Source organism: Lactuca saligna, chromosome 1 (assembly GCF_052625555.1).
Source record: "Lactuca saligna cultivar CGN05327 chromosome 1, ASM5262555v1, whole genome shotgun sequence".
NCBI lineage: Eukaryota > Viridiplantae > Streptophyta > Magnoliopsida > Asterales > Asteraceae > Lactuca > Lactuca saligna.
The window spans coordinates 9,494,062-9,507,241 of record NC_136417.1 but is presented as its reverse complement, the minus strand read 5'-3'; positions in this window follow the sequence as shown (position 1 = coordinate 9,507,241).

Here is a 13,180-nt window from a genome sequence, read left to right as displayed (position 1 = left end):
ATAGGACGAAACCTTCCATTATAAGTATAATGAAATACAAAGTAACTAAATGTTTTTCAAATTCCCAATCTTAGTTACTTAGGCAAAAGTGAATTGATGCAATTCCATGAAATTACACTTTGTGCCCTTGCGAAGACGTTAGTGGAGCGTGTGTGGTTTACCGGCACACTAAATGGTTCTAAGCAAAGGTAGCAAAGGGCGACTCAATGTTTGTCATAGTTCGGTGGAGCGTGTGTGGTTTATCGGCACATCGAATAGGTGATTGTAACATGTGAGGGCACCATGTAGTTTGCATGGTTATTCACACCCGCTTTGTGATCCTCGGCATCCCAGTCACAAACAAGAGGGGCATATCGAGATTTAAACATGCCATTGAAATGTTCAATGAATCCCAAAGGATCTAGGAGTTTTCATAGATTTAAAACTTAAATTTCTTTTTTCGTTTTTCATGGTGGAAACTAGTGAATCGTCATTCACTTACCTTCAAATGTTCTGCAATTTGGGTTACGGCATCCATCTCCCGAGTTGTAGGATATTGTGTTGGGTACTAGCCTTGGAATTTCATTTGGGTGATTTACCAAGGACTCAATCAATCAACTAACTTGAATTCGTTTTTCTCCCGATGTCAAAGTTCGACAACTATGGTCTTCTTAAATCCCGTGGAACAAACATTCCACATGAAGATGATATTCCACGATTTGATCGAGGAACAAGAAATCATGCTTCACTTCCTCCTGCTCCTCCAATTATTCTCCCTAACCCACAAGATTGCAAAATTGAAAGGTTCAATATCACTCAAGCCCTTTTGGCAAGTAAACATAAAGAGGGCAAGTCGGTGTGTGCACACGTCTTAGGGATGAAGTCACACATTGATAGATTAAGAATGATGGGATCAGTTGTCGGTGAAGCGATGGCTGTTGATTGGGTTCTTCAGTCACTTCCTAACTCGTATAGTGAGTTCGTAAGATAGTACTATATGATGAACCACGACGTGACACTTATAGATCTCACCTACATGCTTATTGCGGCTGAATCAACAATGGTTTGGCGCAATAGAAAAGCAAAGTTGATTGGTGAATCTGCCTTCAAGACCTCTATGGATATAGACAATGGCAATGAAAGACATGCAATGATCGAAAAGTTTGATCATAAGAGAAAGGTGATGTCTGAAGTAGTTCCATGTGTTGTTCCAAAAGAGTCAATTTGCTTTTATTGCCAAAAGAAGGGGCATTGGAGACGAAGTTGCCCTATTTACCTAAGAGATCTAAGAGATGGGAGAGTCAAAAGTATGACTACGCTTTAGGTAAGAATCCACTATCTAACTCCATTAAGTTCCTATTCATTGATTCTTAATACATGATGTGATAAGATTGCATTTGAATGTTTTGAAGGATCGGTGAAAAGAAAGGAAGCTTGATAAGAGAGCAAGATGAATCTAATCACAAGAGATGGATCTCAATCTCATGGACTTGAAGATTGGATTTTGAGCTTAGATAGTTATGATAGAGTTGTTAGAAATTTTCTTTTTACATAGTTTTCAATAGATTTTGCATTGTAAGGACAAATGTTTTTCCGCTGCTTTTATAAATAAAATAAATTTTGTTTGACTTATTTATTTGTTTACTTCCTTGCAATGAAATCGTTATGTGAAAATTGATGTTTGCATATTTCTACAACGAATGCATATGATTCTTAGTTATGTTATTTATGGAAATGTCGAGAATTTACCAAATAGGGAGAGTTTCTCATCGCCCAAGTTTCAATTGGACAGAAACTTGGAATCATGCAACGTGGATGCACGATGAATGAGAAATTACGTATTTGGAAATTAGACTAACTCATTGACAAGGTGTCAAGTGAAGGACTAGGAGATTGAGTACACAAAGTTGTGTGTTGATCAAGTTCACCATAAGAGTAACAAAGATATTCGTCATGATTTTACTAAAGGCTTAGTAAATATGATTACACTTACAAGATTAAGTGTAATTTTGAATTGATTAAAGGGTTTAGATCAATAGCAAAACGAATAAGAAGAATCAAGTAGGCAGAAAGATAAGAGTTTCTCCATTCTAAGAAGAAGGGAGAGTAGCTTTTATGCTTTATGATAGGTCTTAATGATTAAGAACCATATCTCAATTGATCCTCTAATGAGTCTTGGTACAATTGTATGTCCAAGAAGAGGAATCAAAGATTGAAGAAATGGTCAAATCAAGAAGTCAATCATACTTCGTTCCAAAAAAAGTCTTAAAGTCAAGATTGTGACATTGAGTGAATAGTATTAAGAAGGTTTATAACATTCATCAATTGTGGAAAGTTGTGATGTCTTGGATAAGACAAAGACCAACTAAGACCAAAATTATGAAGTGTTTTGTTTTGATATAAGCTACACTAACTCTTGAATATTTGTTTGTCAAGAAATGTGAAACAACCCAAAAATACGACCCAAAAATTTCGTGTTTCAATATAATCAAAACCATAATATAAGTATCATAACATAAAAAAAACATACGCGATGTATCCCAAATCATAATAAAATACTGTACGGAAAACTGTATCATACTATATCAAATCCAAAACAACTAAAACCATCCCCAGGACAAAAGCTAAGCTGTGGTGTGTGCGATGCTATCACACCGAGCTCTTCCCCTTGCTTGCGGAAGTACCTGAAACCAAAACTGAAACTGTAAGCACGAAGCTTAGTGAGCTCCCCCAAACTACCACATACCATACAATAACATATAAACACATATTGGTCCTCGCCCACTGCATCGGGCCGAAGCCCGGAAACTGCATCGGACCGAAGTCCGGGACTGACTGGGACCTTGTCCCCTGCATCGGACCGAAGTCCGGAACTAACTGCATCGGACCGAAGTCCAGAACTGACTGGGACCTTGTCCCCTGCATCGGACCGAAGTCCGGAACTAACTGCATCGGACCAAAGTCCGGAACCGACTGGGACCTTGTCCCCTGCATCGGACCGAAGTCCGGAACTGACTGACTGAACATGGCATAGCATAACACATCAACTAGCATGAACACATATACGGCATACTACATCGGGCCGTAGCCCGGAACACATAACACTTAACGCATAAAACATAGCACGCAATTCCTGTTCGAGCCACGAAGGCATCAACCATACTAGCTGCTGCATCGGACCTAAATCCGGAAACTACTGCTAACTGAACGGGTCGGCATTGTGGCCTTAGACCCTTTCCTACTGGAAGGAAACTCACCTCGTAAGCTGGCTACTGAGTGTGTGGCTCGGGAAGCTAACGGCTGCTGCTCCTGAATCTCCTCGGCTACAAATCCATAAACACACTCAATCAAATACTAAACACTGCGCTTGGGGTAAAATGACTCTTTTACCCTTGGCCAAAGTCAACTCTCTTTTGGGCTGACTCGCCGAGTTGGGCCGCCCAACTCGCCGAGTCCTATTCTCACTTCTCAGTTCTGCACGCTGCTACTCGTCGAGTGTGGAATCGACTCGACGAGTACCCTCTTGATCCAAGAACTCAGACAATCTTCATCCGACTCGTCGAGCCGTATGAACAAACTCGACGAGTTGTTCTTGATCTTTAAGAAGATTGCCTTGGACTCGCCGAGTTGTATGAACAACTCGCCGAGTCCCTCCATCACTGAGTCTGTGACATCCCCAAAATCTCGGCCAGAAAAGTCCGATTTCATTTATGCTTTTTAAAATAATTTTCAGAGTAAATCCTTTTAATTTTAAAAGAGATGCGGAATTTGTTCCCAAAAACAAAACATGATAAAATAGATATTTATCAAAACATTTCATAAAGAAATATGATTTCATTTCATAATCAAAAGACGGGATGTCATGTTCCGATACAGATCATAAAGCATAAACGATAGCATTACAAGTCAATCAAATATATACATATACAGACTTGTAAACAAAACAACTTGATGTTCGCCCATCTTAAGCTCTTGCGCCACTTTCTGTAAAATAAATCAACTGAGTGGGTCAGGCTTGGGAGCCTGGTGAGCATATAGGGTTTTCAACCCACAATAATTATATTTAATTTCAACAATCAACAATAAACCCGATTACCCATTCCCGTTATCCTCACCTTACGTTCCTAAAAATAACGTCTATTATAAGGAACCTATTTCAGGATTTTTCATCGGGACGAACATCACTGCAGAGGGGCTTCCTCAACAATAAGTGTCCTAAAGGCAACCATGTGGGGGATAGAGTACACCGGTGAACACGTCGTTCACAACACCTACAGGTAATGAGCCTGCTAGTGTTCCACAGGACAGTCTAGAATAGTCCGTGGTTGTCATCCATACTCTGCTGAATGACTAGAATAACACCAATAACACCGAGGCCTCTCATCTGTTTATTACACACCAATTATCTACCCATGTTCTACCCAACATATTAGTAGATAAAAATATACGTTTTTTATACATAGTTTAAAAACCTGTATAACATGCTTTAAGCAATACATATTCCACATAACAGATGAGGCATACACACATAACACGTATTTCATAGAGAATACATCATATCTATAAGATAGAAGAGAGTGAATATACACTCACACGTATAACAACCAAGTATATACACATAACACGTATTTTATAGGAAATACTTCATAATATTGCGTTGGAATGAAAATAACTACACACTCACTTGATCAGAAGATGATCGGGCAGCACTACGGCTTGCAGAAGAGGTGTTTCTCCGTAGATCTGGAAGATCTTCACAAAACCGGGCTCCTCGCGGGCAGCGTTTCGGCTCGGGAATAACGCTCTTCGGGATCCTCGGGGCTTCGGATCTTGCTTCGGGGCTCGGGAATATTACCGGGGCTTCGGGGTATGATTGGCACGCAAATCGAGGCAAAACTTAGAGAGAGGGAAGAGTTTGAACAAGAGAAAATGGTTGAATTCGAGTTCTATTTATAGGCTGCTGGGTCTGGGATTACGCGGGGCGTACTCAAATTACGCGGGGCGTACTCAGTACGCGGGGCGTACTCAGTACGCGGGGCGTACTCGGGTTACGCGGGGCGTACTTTGACGTCACTGCGTGCGTCGACTGGTGGCACTCGAGTATTGGTCAGACAAGTTGCATCCGACTGAGTACGCGGGGCGTACACAAATTACGCGGGGCGTAATTGACTTGTCAAACTTCTAAATTGCGTAACTTTCGCATACGAGCTCCGTTTTCGACGTTCTTTATATCCACGCGAAGGTCAGACCATACTCTACAACTTTCATTTAGACTTCGTCGGCTAATTTTGACTTTTATTTTTATTATTTATTTTTAGAAGGCCGGGACAGAAAAACTTCGTTATAAATTCATAACTTCTTCGTCTGACGTCCGTTCTCGCCTAACTTGTCATCGTTTCGCTACTAACAACGAGATCTTCGTTTCTCATTTAGATTGTTTCGGCTAAAAACCGCTCGATCTCAAATCGAGTATTCGGGCTGTATACTGCTAAGTCGAAACTTCATAAAATCATAACTTCCTCATACGAAGTCAGATTTGGGCGTTCCTTTTATGCACGCTCTCGGTTTAATGAAATCTACGACTTTTGTTTAGATTGCTAAGGCTAAATATCGCTCTATCTTAAATTCAAATTTTACGTCACTCGGCGTCATGTCGGTTCTGTCGCGAAACTTCGACAGGTCATAACTTCTTCGTTATAACTCGGATTTTGGCATTCCTTATATCCCCGGAATCCTTGTTTCGACCAATACAACTTTATGCAAAGATATCGGGATTATATCACACTTAAATTTTGATGCTTATTTTATTCTTAATTCATTAAATTATAAAATTAAGAAAATACACACATAAATCACATAATTCAAATAATTCACAAATAATACATTCTTATTATTTCAAGTTGAGTTACAAGGTTAACCTAGACTATTACATTGCTAAAAATGGCAAGCCTAGAAACACGAGCGTTACAGAGTCTACCCTCAACTCGTTGAGTCCACTCACTAACTCACTGGATCCACTCGACACTGATAAAAATGGAGGAATCGGGAACTCGCGACCCAACTCGCCAAGGCGTTCTTCCCGACTTGCCGAGTTGCCGCCATGCAACTGATTTTTACTCGATTTTGTTTGAATCCAACACATACAATTGATAGATCTGAGTCCAATAAGCTGATTTACCACGTAAAGTTTCCAACTTTACGTGTACAACCTCATGAATAAGGGAAATAAGGCTAAAAGATGCACAAAATGGGTAGATCTATGGTTAATATGCAAAGAAACTCCAAAAAGGCAGTAGATCTAGGCTCTACAACACCCAATCATTCAGATCTAAAGATATCTCGACTTATTAAGGCATTCATGCAAACATAAGGCTTGGAACAAGCATCAACTAGATCTTAGAAGAGCTCTAATGGAGGTTTAAAGCATATAACAAGAGGGAAAATCCGAAAATACCTCAAATAACTCAGATTTGCCCTTGGATCTTTGCACTACAACTCTTCTCCTTGCTCCTTTCTTCTTCTCCTTCTTCACACCTTCACAAAATGGCACAAAAACACTTATAAGCTCTCAAGGATGAACTAGGGTTTTCTCACAGCTTTAGAGGGTGAAGGAGGCGAGAATGGGGGGCTATAAGGTGACTTAAATAGTGGGCAACCCGGGGATATAGGGTTTCACCCATACGGATGGACTCGCCGAGTCCCCGGCTCACGTGTGCTCGAAGTCGCGACCCTACTCGGCGAGTCAGGCTATGACTCGCCGAGTCCCTCTTGCAAAACTTACAACAATTACCAATGAATTAACATACCGGGAACGGGTCGTTACAATTCTCCCCCACTTGTCTCAGACTTCGTCCTCGAAGTCTGCTTCGACTGGTTCTGCAAATATCTCCGGGTAGTGCGCTCTCATCTCCTCCTCAGCCTCCCACGTCCATTCAGACCCCTTCCGGTGCTGCCACTGCACCTTCACTAGCTGAATTACCTTGTTCCTCAAGGTCTTGATCTTCCGTTCCAGAATCGCGACCGACCTCTCAATATAATTCAGGCCGCTATCAACCTGAATGTCCTCTAGGGGAACGACTGCTGTCTCATCCACCAAACACTTCCTTAACTGCGACACGTGGAAGGTGTTGTGTATCTGACTAAGCTCCTCGGGAAGATCCAATCGATAAGCAACCCGACCCACCCGGGCCAAAACCCTGAAAGGACCAATAAATCTGGGGCCCAATTTGCCCCTCTTCCGGAACCTGATGACACCTTTCCAAGGTGAGACTTTCAGAAGAACCATATCTCCCACCTGGAACTCCAAGTCCGAACGCCTCCTGTAGGCGTAGCTCTTCTGCCGACTCTACGCAGTCTGCAGCCTACTACGGACCTGCTGGATCAACTCAGTCGTCTTGAGCACCACTTCGGTGCTCCCTATGACTCGCTGACCGACCTCGCCCCAACAAATCGGGGTCCTGCACTTCCTGCCATATAACATCTCAAAAGGAGGTCGATCAATGCTCGCATGATAACTGTTGTTATACGAGAATTCCGCTAACGGAAGATACGTATCCCAACTGCCCCCAAAATCTAGAACACATGCCCTAAGCATGTCCTCAAGAGTCTGAATCGTCCTCTCGCTCTGCCCGTCAGTCTGAGGGTGGAAAGCGGTGCTGAAATGGAGACGAGTACCCATCTCGTCGTGGAACCGCTTCTAGAATCTGGACGTGAAACGAACATCTCGGTCCGACACCACCGATACCGGCACTCCATGGCGTGCCACAATCTCCCGCACATAGATATCGACTAACTTTTCTGCCGATATACTCTCCTGAATCGGAATAAAATGAGCACTCTTCGTCAACCGATCCACTACTACCCATATCGAGTCCACTCCACGTGCGGTCCTGGGGAGTTTGGTGACAAAATCCATGGTGATATCCTCCCATTTCAACACGGGAATGTCTAATGGCTGCATCTTGCCGTGAGGTCTCTGGTGCTCCGCCTTGACCTTCCGGCAGGTCAAACATCTCTCAACATACCAAGCGACGTCCCGCTCCATGCAGGGCCACCAATAATCAGGTCGCAGATCTCGATACATCTTCGTCGCTCCTGGGTGGATAGATAATCGAGACTTATGAGCCTCGTCCATCAATACTTGCCGTACCCCACCCCAGTACGGTACGCACACCCTACCATGAAGCGTCAACAAACCCCGACTGTCGTAATCAAATGAAGCTACTCAGCCCACTATCCTCTCACACTTCTATCTCTCCTCCTTGAGGCCCTCCATCTGAGCCTCCTTGATCCGCTCCAACAACGGAGTGATCACTGTCATCCTCATACACAGATCTCTGATAGGGGCCGTCGACACCTTGCGGCTCAGGGCGTCGGCCACCACATTGGCCTTCCCTGGATGATAAAGGATCTTACAGTCATAGTCCTTCAGCACGTCCAACCATCTCCTCTGCCTCATGTTCAAACTCGGCTGATCCATAAGATATCGCAAACTCTTGTGATCCGTGTAAATAGTACAGCGGACCCCATAAAGGTAATGTCTCCAAATCTTGAGGGCAAATACAACTGCCCCCAGCTCCAAGTCGTGGGTAGGATAATTAGCCTCGTGAGGCTTCAACTGTCTCGAGGCATAAGCAACTACGTGGCCTCGCTGCATTAATACTGCTCCCATACCTGTGGTCGAAGCATCATAATAGACTACGAAGTCCTGAATAAATCTCCGATAATACCCTGCCAGCCCTAGGAAGCTCCGAATCTCAGATGGAGACCTCGGGACCTCCCACTGCATCACGGCCTCAATCTTGGCCGGATCTACCAAAATACCCTTCTGGTTGACGAGATGACCAAGAAACTGCACCTCGCGCAACCAGAACTCACACTTGGAGAACTTTGCGAAAAGTCTCTCCCTCCTCAAAGTCTCTAACACCTCCCGCAGGTGCTCCTCGTGCTGCCCCTGTGTACCAAGACGTCATCTATGAATACTATCACCGACCGATCCAGCATCGGTCTGCACACGCGGTTCATGAGATCCATGAACGCGGCTGGGGCATTGGTGAGCCCAAATGGCATTACCACGAACTCATAATGACCATACCGGGTCCTGAAAGCAGTCTTCTGTACATCCTCATCTCTAACCCTCATCTGATGATAACCGGAGCGTAGATCGATCTTGGAGAACCAAGACGCTCCCTGAAGTTGATCAAACAAGTCATCTATCCTCGGAAGTGGGTAACGGTTCTTCACCGTTACTTTGTTCAACTCCCGATAATCAATGCACATACGATGCGACCCATCCTTCTTCCTCACAAATAAGATCGGCGCTCCCCAAGGCGAACTGCTCGGCCGAATGAAACCCTTGTCTAACAGCTCCTGAAGCTGTGTAGACAACTCCTGCATCTCAGGGGGAGCAAGTCGATACGGTGCTTTGGCTATCGGAGCCGCACCAGGAACTAGGTCGATCCTGAACTCAACCTGCCTCTCTGGAGGTATCCCCGGCAAATCCTCAGGAAACACATTCGGGTAGTCACGAACAACAGGAACATCATCAATCGCCGTCTTGCCCTTCTCCCGGGCATCCAAGACGTAAGCTACAAAACCGGCGCAACCCTGCTGAACATAGCGCCTCGCCCTCGCGGCGGAACAAAAGATCGGTCCTCGCTGGGGCCTCTCGCCCTGAATCACTATCTCTCCCCCACTGGGAGTGCGAACCCTCACTAGTTGTAGCTCACAATCAATCACCGCCCCATTGGGGCTCAGCCAATCCATGTCCACAATAACTTTATTCCCACGCAGGGGAATAGGAACCAGGTCCACTGAAAACTGCTCATCAAATATCTAAAGGGAACACCCTCTATGTACTCTGCCGACCCTCACGGTCCTATCATCTGCTATCTCAACCTCTAGTGGACAATCCAGCTCCCCTGGAGCTCTGCTAAATCTCTTGCTAAGCGCAAGCGATACAAATGATCGGGTAGCCCCCGAATCGAACAATACCAAAGCAGGGATGCCGTTCACCGAGAACGACCCTAAATAAAACATATCATCAAGTAATATTCAAACGATATAATAACAATTAAAGATGAAGGAAAGATTCATACTCGTCACCACATCAGGAGTCGCTCGCGCCTCCTCTGCTGTCATTTGAAATGCCCTACTCTTCGCCACCGGCGCATCAGCTCGGCCCTGCCGGCCATCCGTAATCCTCAAGGTGGCAGGGGCAGGTGCAACCACCTTCCCTGCTGCAGCTAAACTGGGACACTGGGACTTTTTATGTCCCCTCTGATTGCACTGAAAGCAAATCAGATCTGATGCTGTAACCGTAGTAGCAGGGGCCGTACAATCCCTACTCAAATGCCCAGTCCGACCGCACTTGTAGCAGCCGGAACTCCCTGCCTTGCATGCCCCCTCGTGCAATCTCCCACACTTGCCACACCGACCATGGCTCTGCTGACTCCTAGACCTGTGATCTGAAACCTTGGGCTTTTTGCCCACACTGCCTGAACCCGAAACCGCCTCCGATTTCCTCTTCTTCTCCATCTCAAGATCAATCTCCCTCTCTCTGGCTCTAGCAATCATGTCGTCCAGCGTTTTACAACTGGACCGGCTCACAAACATGCGGATGTCACTCCGCAGCATCTCATGATAACGGGCCTTCTTCATCTCCTCATCAGCTGCATACTGAGGAACAAGAAGGGCCCTCTCCCTGAACTTGGCGGTGATCTCCGCCACTGTCTCGGTAGTCTGGGTAAGATCCTGGAACTCCCTAGCTAACTGTTGCACCTCGATGAGCGGTGCAAACTCCGCTCTGAACCTGGTAGAGAAATTAGCCCAGGTCATGGCATCCAGTGCCGCATCATCCCCGATGGCATGTCCGACCTCCTCCCACCAGTCTCGTGCCCTGTCCTTCAGAAGACAGGACGCCAATCTGACCTTGTCCCCCTCGGGACATCTGCTAGTGCGGAATGCGTTGGCCACATCCGCCAACCACCTGGTACTCGCTATGGGGTCCCGTGCCCCATGATAGTCAGGAGCCCCGCATGCCCTGAACTCCCTGAACGTAAGTGTGCGCGACCCCATCACGGCCGCCATCTCGGCACGGAAAGTACTCAATCTCTCATCCATCAGCTCTAAAATACCCTCCTTGATCGAACCAAAGATCACAGGAGTCTGCTCTAGTATGATGCGGGTAACCTCAGAAGAAAGGAACTCTCTAGTCTGCTCATCCATCTGCCCGACCTCCGGGCCTGATCCCCCTCCGGCATCTGAGCTGCCGACTGCTGGTCTCAGACGCAAAACTACCATTCTGAAACATATCATAACAACATCAGAACACTGAAATATCTCAAGGGATCATGACACTGCTACTAGCTTCCTGGTCTTGTCTTGGCCTTCCTTGATTCGAGTACGGATCCTCTGCTTTCAGTAGTACGGGCCCATACTACCTTCCACATCTATCTGTACTTTCCTCAAGAACTGCCTTGACTCCACCAAGTCACTTCTACTACTGCTATTCTCTGCTACTCTCATCCTAGGCTTTCCCTAGGGAAACCTCAAGCTCAACACGACTGGTCCTCAGCTGCTGTAGGTCTCCTCATAATGCCAGTTAGCCACCACCTAAACACCATCACATGTGATGAGGATCAGATAATCCTTCAAGTAAAAGATCCGTCCCTACAACGGTTGGACTCAAACAAGAGCTGCGCAATAGGGCCAGTTCCAGCACTCTGGGATTATTCAAACCTGATCACATGTGGTGTGACGTGTTCACCTAATGGCTAACTCCCATTACTCAGAACCCCACCAAGCACGAAGCAAGCAGCATTCGGATAAGGGAAACAGACTCAGGCCAAACTATTCTCATAACAAGAAACTGCACTAGCATAGGATGCTAAGCTTCCACTAACAGGCATAACCTAATCAGGCTATCCTACTGCTGTCTACTCAGTACTAGCATGCAATACTCATAAAGCTGTAACACATAAGCAGGCACATAAGGCGTTCTCCTAGATCCTTAGTCCTATACTAGCATGTTGTTCTACTGAAACTGAAACTGAATAATTAACTTGTATGGGTAATTTGGGAGTACTTACTTGAGCTCGGCTGACCGCATGCACACACCTCTATCTTGTTAAAAACAATTCTTTCTTTCTAAGTGCTTTCAAAATTCTTTTTTGGTAAAACATTTTTATTTTACTAAAATCTTTTATTTCCCTTAGTTTGAGTTCAGACACACCCGGAAGTGTATCTGAATCCCTCAAACCAGGGCTCTGATACCAACTTGAAACGACCCAAAAATTTCGTGTTTCAATATAATCAAAACCATAATATGAGTATCATAACATAAAAAAAACATACGCGATGTATACCAAATCGTAATAAAATACTGTACGGAAAACTGTATCATACTATATCAAATCCAAAACAACTAAAACCATCCCCAGGACAAAAGCTAAGCTGTGGTGTGTGCGATGCTATCACCCCGAGCTCTTCCCCTTGCTTGCGGAAGTACCTGAAACCAAAACTGAAACTGTAAGCACGAAGCTTAGTGAGCTCCCCCAAACTACCACATACCATACAATAACATATAAACACATATTGGGCCTCGCCCACTGCATCGGGCCGAAGCCCGGAAACTGCATCGGACCGAAGTCCGGGACTGACTGGGACCTTGTCCCCTGCATCGGACCGAAGTCCGGAACTAACTGCATCGGACCGAAGTCCGGAACTGACTGGGACCTTGTCCCCTGCATCGGACCGAAGTCCGGAATTAACTGCATCGGACCGAAGTCTGGAACTAACTGCATCGGACCGAAGTCCGGAACCGACTGGGACCTTGTCCCCTGCATCGGACCGAAGTCCGGAACTGACTGACTGAACATGGCATAGCATAACACATCAACTAGCATGAACACATATACGACATACTACATTGGGCCGTAGCCCGGAACACATAACACTTAACGCATAAAACATAGCACGCAATTCCTGTTCGAGCCACGAAGGCATCAAACATACTAGCTGCTGCATCGGACCTAAATCCGGAAACTACTGCTAACTGAACGGGCCGGCATTGTGGCCTTAGACCCGTTCCTACTGGAAGGAAACTCACCTCGTAAGCTGGCTGCTGAGTGTGTGGCTCGGGAAGCTAACGGCTGCTGCTCCTGAATCTCCTCGGCTACAAATCCATAAACACACTCAATCA